Source organism: Pteropus alecto, unplaced genomic scaffold, assembly GCF_000325575.1.
Source record: "Pteropus alecto unplaced genomic scaffold, ASM32557v1 scaffold59, whole genome shotgun sequence".
In the NCBI taxonomy this organism is placed as follows: domain Eukaryota; kingdom Metazoa; phylum Chordata; class Mammalia; order Chiroptera; family Pteropodidae; genus Pteropus; species Pteropus alecto.
The window spans coordinates 3,711,149-3,721,118 of NW_006443292.1; the positions used below are offsets into that span (position 1 = coordinate 3,711,149).

At 44.6% G+C, this 9,970-nt stretch overlaps 2 pseudogenes; one reads left to right on the forward strand and one right to left on the reverse strand.

Moving 5' to 3' along the window:
- Positions 1-6,611: 6,611 nt before the first annotated feature.
- On the forward strand, positions 6,612-6,730 carry LOC112472802 (annotated as a pseudogene).
- Positions 6,731-9,408: 2,678 nt separating this feature from the next.
- LOC112472814 lies at positions 9,409-9,514 on the reverse strand (annotated as a pseudogene).
- Between the last annotated feature and the right edge of the window lie 456 nt (positions 9,515-9,970).

Here is a 9,970-nt window from a genome sequence, read left to right on the forward strand (position 1 = left end):
GGCTGGCCTGCAGCCTGGCTGCCTGTCCGAACCGCCTGAGCAGCTTTATAACTGCCAATGCCTGGGCTCCTGCTCCAGGAAGGTTGATTTAATTGGTCCAGGTGGGACATCAGGGTCTATATATTTTTTCATCTCTCCAGGTAATCCTAATGTGCCACCAATGAGGGGGACCTCAGCTCTGGGACCATCTCCCACCGTCCAAATGCACTGCAAGTTGGACTCTGTAAGACACTGTGTCAACCTACCCAACCCCACCATGACCTCTGTAAGACCAGGCAGGGGGCGTCATGCACTTACCACCCGTAAGAAAACTGGGGTTCAGAGAAGTCGTGGTTCTGCGCCCGGACTATGCACGATGGCGGCGGGAGATGCTCTAGCTGCTCCTCTCAGCCTTGGGACGGGTCATGGGTACCGGCCAAGTTCTCAGGGAGCTGAGGCAGCCTGGGCCGGAGGAAGCGCTCCCCGTGTCCGCTCACCCTACATCATCCGCCATGGGGTGGGACTCAGCCGGCAGGTCACGTCCAAGGGCCCAACTTTTAGGATTCGCACGCGGGATTCCAAGCGCGCGCTGAGCCACGCGTGCGCATGCGCAGATACGCTTCAAAGGAACAGGCAGGAGGCTGCGCGGGAACTTTTAGGATTCGCGCGCAGGCATCCGAGCCCGCGTGCGCATGCGCAGACACGACCCGGAGGAACAGGCAGGAGGATGCGCGGGAACTTTTAAGATTCGCGCGCAGGCATCCGAGCCCGCGTGCGCATGCGCAGACACGACCCGGAGGAACAGGCGGGAACCTGGACTCCTGGGGAGAGGAGACGCAGATGGACTGAGCCCTTATAATAATTTTTATTATTAAAAATTTTAAATACGTGGAAAAGGAGACAGAATGGAATACATTACCTTTATTAATAATGAAGATTTAAAAATGAAGACTTTTTTTTTTTTTAAGGCACTAGGAAGATATTTCTAAACCATTAGCAGCTAAAATTAAGGATGATATTTCATTTCCCTTGAATTTTATTTCCACCATCTAGAGTTTGCTAAAATAAAAGCTCCGTGAGGGCAGGGATTTTTGTCCCTTTAGCTCACTGCTGATTCTCCAGTGCGTAAACGGGGCTTGGCACATAATGGACAAGGGCTAAACCTGTCAGAAAGTGAGTAAATGTATGAGTTGAGCGTGCATGGCTTTTGGATTTTCGGGGAAATGGTTATGAATGTTTCTATAAAAAATAGATACACGGAGAACGGCGTCTTCCTTTTGTCCTGCTACTGAGCAGGGGACGTGATGTGGTGGCCATCTTCCTTCTCTGTGATCACGTCTAATTTTTTCCATGCTGTAAAATTAAGGTTTATATGAGTCCAAAGAGGAAACTGTAAGAATGCTTGAAGGATAGGTGATAACCCAGAAAAATCACCGTACATATCAGCCATATAAACTGTTAATTTGTAAACGCACATGCTTAAAAATAATGGGCAGTTGATTCACCAGGGAAAATATGAACTCAGGTGCCAGAGGGCAGCACCTGGGTCCTGTGAGTTCGTAATTTCTCCAAATTGGGGGACGGTGGGAGTAGAGGGTCTTGTCAACCTCCTGGGGTCATGACCTCATAACCACTCTCGTTTCCTCACCTGATTGTCACCCATGGTGGTGGCAGAGAGGGATCTTGCTGTTCTCTTTCCATCAGAGTAGAAGAAGCCAGCCAATAGAATGTGAACGGGAGACACAGATGACCTTGGCCTCGGACACTTGGTATAGACTGTGCTCGTCCCAAGGACTCACCATTTCCAGAAAGGAGTTAACATTACAGGCTCCTGAGACACTCTAAACCCGCCTGGCTTTAATTCTATTCATGTATGCAATCCTGATTTGTAGAATTCATTCTTGCAAAGCTTCTGCTAATAGGCAAGAACCTAGGGAGATGGTGTCCTGTGCTCTCTGAGGACATAAATATATCCAAGTCACATCCTTGTAGGCAAGCATCGAGGCAACTGATGCATCTCTTCCTCCCGGATGAGGCAAAGTCTGAATCTGGGCCGAGAGGACATACTCAGTATCACGAAGAGTGGCCCCAAAGGTTCAGAACCCCCTGCCTTGGGCTCTTATGCGATCAAATCAGCCAACACCTGGCAACTTTCAAGCGCATATGAATCCAGCCACACTCGTAGAAAGTCTTTACGAAAATGATCCTAGGTATCCTCGAGTTTCCTATCTGTATCACCTTTCGGCATTTATCAAAGCCGCTGTCTGTAATTTCTGTATGTCTCACTTACTATTTCAGAATGAGTTCTGTCTGCTGACATTCGCTATTCTAATACGAAAGTTACAAAGGCAAAGGTTTTTGTACGAAAACAAAAGTGTTCATGAATGGACTAATTTGTAAGCTCTCCCTGAGTTTTTATTGAGGTTTTCCTTAGCCATTTTGTTATTTCCAAGGGCAAAATGTAGCCACGTTCCCATTACAATTGTTTGCAAGGAAATATATAGTTGGAGAATAAAGTAAACGATGCATTATATATATGTTTACTATGGACACAATGTGGAAGCTTTAGATTTGTAGGATTTCGGGCTGTTGGTATAAATCAGGAAAGGGCTTCAAGGGAAAGAAAGAGTAAAAAATGATCGGTAGAAAACAGACTAGAGGCCAGGCGATATGACTGGTGTCTCCTCCAGGGGAACCCAAAAGAGCACATTTTGCGGGGAGTGACCATCCACTGGAGCCAGCCAGCAGTCTCGAAGATGGAATCCTCCATGGCACTGTGTGTGTGTGTGTGTGTGTGCGCGCGCGGATGGCACTGTGTGTGTGTGTGTGTGTGTGTGTGCGCGCGCGCGCATGCAGAAAAAGAGATAAAATCGGTGGGTTGAAAGAGGAGAGAAAGAGGGTATTATTTCTCATCAAGATTTTTTTTAGTGTTTTAAAACGTCTTCAGTAAGCTCAGTCTTTGTAAACATACCTGTATGCCCAACTCTTTCCAGCCCAAGGAATATAGGGGCCTGCTTGTTTCCAGAATTGCTTTTGGCATTTTTTAAGGGAACCTTAACTCTGCCCTCCTACTTCAAGCTCTTTCCTGCACATGTGTGTGCATTGTCTGCACCCCAGGTACTCAGTGACTTGCAAAAGGTCCTGATCCCTCTGGAAATTGGATTCCATTCCAGTGTTTTGAACTTCGCATATTTAGTTCATGACATAGGGGGCTCTAGAAAGGTTAGATATAAAACTTGGTGTGGATTGTCCCTCACAGCTAAGGACTTGGTCTAAAACCCCATTCTTTCTGAGCAGCCAGAAGCAACCACAGTCGCAAAGTCTGCAAGCTGTCCATCCTCAGCTATAAATAGGATTGATTTCCAGCTTCTAGGCACAAAATATTTGCCAGCATGTATGCTATCTGCATTTATGCAGATCATGTACCCCTGCCATCTTCTCTTTGTTTCCTGTTGTTAAATGTAGTTATTTGCCCCTAAATACCCTTTATCTCAATGGAAAATCCATACTCTTCACCCAGTATGTGTAATGAGGGGATGCAGGAAAAGGCCAGCTAGGAGCCACCAGCTTCACCCAGCTCTCTTCACCATATTAATCACTTAAAAGACACTTAGTAAGGATGAGCTTTGCGCCTCCTGTGGGCCAGGGAGTGTCCATACCTCATCTCTAGGGGGGGACAGGTGTTTTTTTAAGCCTTCGAAGAGGTTAAACACTTTGCCTGAAGTCTCATGTTCTGAGCTAGAATTTGAATCCAGTAGATACTACTAATTCAGGAACCTGGTAGCTTTGGGTTTTAAATTAAAAAATATACAACTTGGGGGAAGCGGATAGTTTGTCTTTATCATCTAGAGCCCAGATATTCTTTCCCAAGAATGGGCCTGCAGAACTGTGTCCACTGCGATGTCACGCCAGGTAGCCCGGACTTGAATCCTGGCTCTCTTTCTTACTGGCTCTGTGACCTTGAGCAACAATTTCACTTCACTGTCCTCATCTGTAAAATGGGCATGGTGACGATGATAATTCTATCTACAGAGAAAGATGTTGTCGGGATCCGATAAGATAATCTACGAAACATGGTAAGCCCCCAAGTATTATTAGCAACTTGACTAAGATTTTCATATTTAGCCAGAGCTGGAAAACCAAGTTAAAGGAATGTTCTTCTAGGAGTAGAATTAAATAAATCCATTTGAAAGCAATAAGACTATTTTTCACCCTTTTTAATGGACTCGCCCAGCAGTCAGATAAGGACCTGGTTCATTCAACAAATGCTTATAGAGTCTCAATATGGTGCCAAATTCTGAGCTGGGCACTGGAGAAATAATAGTAAATAAGACACACTCCCCCATTCCCCAGACTCTGTAGCTCACAGCCTGGTGGAAAAGGCACCAATTATACAATCAGACCTGTGGCAGGTGAAAGTTTGTTCATCAACCCAGCAATTGCCTAAAGTTTTTTTAAAAATCTTCTATAATTTAACCCTGAAACATGTTTTCTCTTTTGCCCAAGAAATTGTTGTTGTATGGAATTATATGTTGTATATTTTTATAAATACCTTCATCCAACACATGCTATTATATGTACGCTGAAAGCCTATATGTTTACTTACATTTCTACAAAAAACCTTGTTGACAAACCCTGCTTCATGTTAGTTCCAGCTACAAATGGCAAGTTTAATTCAATGTTTTTTCACACAGCAGATATTTAAGTCTTTTTTTTTTTTTTTAAGTATCTTAAAATGCCAACTGGAATCTTTTTTGGAGCAAAATGTCATCTTAATGAGAATGTAGAATGTAGCAGTGGATGGAATATGTTAGGATTTTGAAAAATGTTCATTTGGTTTTCATAGGGCTATTTGAGAATCCAGAGGTTTCTGACTTTTCCTTTTGGACGCCATGAGATTCCCGGAAGCACTTCTGGGGTGTGTGTCTGGACACATGTTGTCTCTCTGTCCTTTATGATCCACCCCTGCTGGGCTCATGACAACGGGCTCCGAGTCCACTTGAGTCATAGATTCTACCCAGGACGCTCTCTGAGGGTGACTGGTACTAAGAAAGTGAAACTTTCACTTTAGCAAAGCAGGGTGGCTCGGGACATGGGCTAATGTCTCCTGAGAGGGAGGGTCCATGAGCAGAAGACAGGTGACGGTTTGGTGAGGTGGCACAGACCACCAGCCAGGTGGCAGCAGTGCCAGAGATATCAAACTGCACATCCACTTCTGATGTCTCGCCAGCAACTAAGGCTTCGGGAACATTCCGTGTTGACACGAAACAAAACAGCAGAAATGACAAACTAACCACTTACAGTTTAACCTCTGGAGAGAAAATCCTCATTTCCACCCAGATCCGGTCCCTTCATGACGCATTCTCAGGGGACTTCAGTGTTTGCTCTTGGTAAGTGAAAAAGCCTGGGCAGAATTCAACATGATGGAAGAAAATATTATATTATCCATATTACCTTTAAATAGCTCCCTCTCCATCATCCCCTTTCACACACACACACACACACACACCCCAGAAGAAAACAGAAAAACTCTTGGAGTCCGTTTGGAAAGTAGAAATTTGTCTTTGAAGTACCAGAAGAGACGGGGTGTCTTCAGTCCTGGGTGACTGACTGGTAGGTAGCCCTTCAAGCTGATAGAAATACCCCTGACAGCGTGGACAAGTGTTACGGAGGGTGTCCTGAGGTCATTTTCCTTTCTATTCCTGTCTCTATCAACTTGGCATCTCCACAGCTCAAGACTGGAAAAATAGCTTCTTTATTTCTCATGTCCCATGAACGGAGAGAGGCACCTGCTTGTGAAAAATTGGCCGAGGGTGCATTTTCAAGGGTCCCTTATAGCGATGCCACCAAGGGGTGGTTTGCAGGTAAGGCAGGGAGGAATCCTCCCAGAACTTGCGTGAGCTCCTCAAAATCGTCCCCAAATAGAGACACCTTCTGAGATGCTCCTCAAAGCATGGCCTTAGACCAGCGGCAGCAGCTTCTCCTGGGAGCTGATTACAACTACAGAATCACAGACTTTGCAGCACCTCTGGGCCAGAAGCAGCATTTTCACAAGATGCACTGGAAAGGGCATGTGTATTAGAATCAGAGAAGTCTGCTCTGAGTCAGTGGTTCTCCCCTTGACTGCGGGTCAGCATCATCTGGAAAACTTTCAGAGGGACCCGGGTGGGTTAAGAACCGCTGATCTAGATAAGCAATAGCTCTGGGTTCTAGCTCCCTGAGCCAATTAGTAGGTGCGTGAACTCAGGACACCTCTGTGCTAGTTTCTCAGTCTGTGACATTGGGAAAACAATTAAAACTATCTCATAAGATTGCTGTGAGGATTAGAAGAGGTGGTGTTCATACTCTATGAGCACAGACAATCGTCAATAAACAATACCTTTTGGTACCTGAGCAGGATTTAAGATGAGGAGGACGGAGCCCTCTTCCCACCAGAGATACTATTGGCCTAAACCTCCTCCACGCTGATGCCATAGAGGAAGTTTCAAATGACACCATCATGCTTGGAGATTTCTCTGAGTTATCAGCCACTAAGTGGGCACATCCTGTTGGTCTTCTGTAGTAAGTTTAGTAGAGTCTCATCAGCTGATAATTGACACTGGGGAAACACTTCTTAAAATTTATCCACTTATGTCTATGGCCATGCCACCCTGAACAAGCCGGATCCCATCGGATCTGGGAAGCTAAGCAGGGTTGGGCCTGGTTAGTACTTGGATGGGAGACCACCTAGGAAGACCAGGTGCTGTAGGCGTAAAAAATAAAAAAATAAAAAAATAAAAAAATAAGGGATTGTAAGCTGACAAGGTCCTTGCAATCTAATCTATAAGGTCAACCAAAGGTTGCCTCGCCTAAAAAAAAAAAAGAAAAGAAAAGGTTAAGGAAACCAAGTTTTACAGCAAATCATGGGAGAAACAAATTTAATTGAAATTTAATGCCAAAGATATAGAGTAAAATTAAACCAACATTAATTATCCAGGTAATAATGACAGCCACAGGCAGGTTTTCAGAAGAAAGCATGACTCAGCTGGCATTTTGGGTGTAAGGATTTGTCCAAACTGTCCCAAAATGATAGAATTGTGTGATTTTTTTTTCAATTGGGGATGATCTTTGTAATTTTTTTTTTTTTTTTTTTACAATTCCTACTTTACTTTGTGGCCGGTTTATTTTCATTTGCCTTGTATTGTTAGATATTTGCAGCATTTTCACCCTGACAGAGAGGCTGACCCAAAACAACATCCATGTGATCAAAGGCATGAGTAGGTGCTACTGTTATAAATGGAAGAATGTTCAATGGGGAATAAATATTCTCAGTGTTCCATTCATTACTCAATCTTCATGTTGTGATGATTTTTACTTCTCTTATAACTGTGAGCCACTGGATCTAAATATTCACATGGGAGGATCCCCAGTATCTAAATCTGAGGGGTTTTTTTATATACAAATTTGCCAATTCATTTTGAACGGTGTCACGTTTCTTGGGAAGTTCATCTTAACCTCCCTCAAAATAATCCAGTTAAATTTTGTCGGAATGTTAGCTCTGAAAGTAATCTTGGAAATTGTGTGTTTCGATTGGCTTATTTTCCAAAAGGAGAAACTGAGACCTAGAAAAAAAGAATGACTTTCCAGAGGCCACCAAGCTGACGTGACCAGAAGCCAATATTTTGTTCCACACGGACTGACCGTTTCAATTAGGTCCCTGAAGCCTCAGATGACTAACGTTTGTGTTTCTCATGTCACCAAAATCTCTAGCCCTCAAATGCACAAAATCTTACCAGAATTAACTGCCTGTTTGGGGAGTTTCCTTTTCTTACACAATTTTGTGAATACAAGGAGTCGAAAACAGAGCTGGGGAAATAAAATAGAACTTTCTATCGACCAGCCTCTTTCTCACGATGCTCCAGAGGGCTGGCAGGGAGAATGAGCTGGGGAAAGCATGGGGAAAACCAAGTCAGAATGACTTTAAAGAGAAGCTGACGATCGGAAGGGCCAGACCGAATCCACGGCTGGACCAGACAGAGCTGGCTGGGAGTCCAGCAGTGGGTGGGGACTGGCCTCCCAGGCTGAAGTCAGTGCTGAGTTGGAACGCTGGATCCAGCCAGCTTCCACGGCAAGCCACACTGCCACCTACTTCATCTAACCTGGGTGTCCTCACATCTGCCATCCCTCTCTGGGGGTGGAGAAGCAAGAAAGAGAGAGAAGAGAGTATTTTTAACCAAATGAGAAAAAGAGTGTCTGACCCATCCCCCAGCTGGCCGTATCTATAACTGGCTGGATGGCCCATGCCGACCATCCAATTTCTGATAGACCCTCAAATGTGCAGGACAGTGACAGAGCCTGGAAAGCAGTGAACATCCTCGAACTTCACCTGCAGGCAGGGCTGAGTCTCAATCACCAACAGAATGGAGCACGAACCAAGCCCACCTCCTTTTAAGTGTCATCATGAAAGATTTCTTCTTTTTTTTTTTTTATAGTTTTCTTTTTTTTTTTTTTCCTAAGGAGTATATGGCGCCTTCTCTAAACAGACAGGAGTGCTAACGTTTCTTGCATCAACCTGTCCGCAGGAGTTTGGCAACGCTGTCTATCGACAGCTCACAACAACAACAACACCACAAGGCGGCCATGTTTCCGAGGCTTCACCTATGACAAGGTAGAGGAGGTGCCATTTTCCTGGAGAGACTTATTGAATTAGTGGCTATGGAGACGCGTGGGCTACACAGACTCAAAAGGGGGAAAGATACAAGGAATGGGACCTGCCTTCTGTGAGCTCAAAGCAGGAGCAAGGAGGAAAGAACATGAGTAATCGAAAAGGTAAACCAATCCCGAGCCAAGAGTTAGACAGCTTCTGGCATAGAAAGCGATGAATTAGGAGAACGAGTCAGTGTGTTAATGGCCAAAATATCTGATTGGAGAAACAGCGAGAGTGATTTGTTTCTCGAGCAGTTGTTCACAGCTTCCCCTGTGAGACCAGCAGGTTTGGAGAATCCCAACATGGTTGGAAAGCGTGACAAGGAGGGAAAATACTTCACAACTAAGGGAGCTCAGAGCTCTTCCCAACAATCGTTTTCTTGGATTTTGTCCGCAGCTTGAGACCAAAAAAAAAACAAGAAGCAAGAGCAACTTAAGGCAGGTACAGAGGTACACAGCCATTTGTGGACCATAAGGGATAAGGACATAACGCGGGAACACAACCTTCCTGCATCCACGACACCTCAAGAACGGGGAAAACATGCTGTGTGAGGGGGAACTTTTCTTCTGGTCCCATCTAAACCCAAACACGCCTCCTGTAGAAACAGCGAAGTCCACAGAGGGAGAAAAATTTTTAGCTAATGTGTGCTTTTTATTTTTTATTTTTAGGCAAAGCAACCTTTAGTTGACCTCACAGATTGCAAAGACCATGTCAGTTTACAATCCCTTATTTTGTACGTTTTACGCCTACGGCACCTGGTCTCCCATCCAAGTACTAACCAGGCCCGGCCCTGCTTAGCTTCCGAGATCAGACGGGATCAGGCTTGTTCAGGGTGGCATGGCCGTAGACCTAATGTGTGCTTTCCGAAGCTTGATATTTTTATGTGTGGTGCCGAGAAGATTAGAACTTTGTTCTGGGGTCTCTGACAGGGTTTCTCTGACCATCTCCTGGAGCGGGAGAAGGGTGACATCACCTGGGGTCACTGAGCATTGGGAAGGTTTTGGAGTTCAAGTTTGTCTGATGCGTTTTTGTTCCAGGAGTGAAAGGCCTACTCAGTTCCAGCAAGTGTGTCCTCAGGATGAGTGAAAGATGCGGGATATGTGATGATAGGTATTTTTCCAGAACATTAAAAAGAATATTTTTATTCTGAGAGGCAAACACGCTGTTTTAATTCAGGTTAGAAGGCACAATCCTAAAACAATATGACTTTTTAAAAATTAAAGTGTTTATTTGGAAATAATCGTAGATCCCTATGCGGTTGTAAGAAATAATACAGAGAAATTCCATATACCCTTTTTTTTTTTT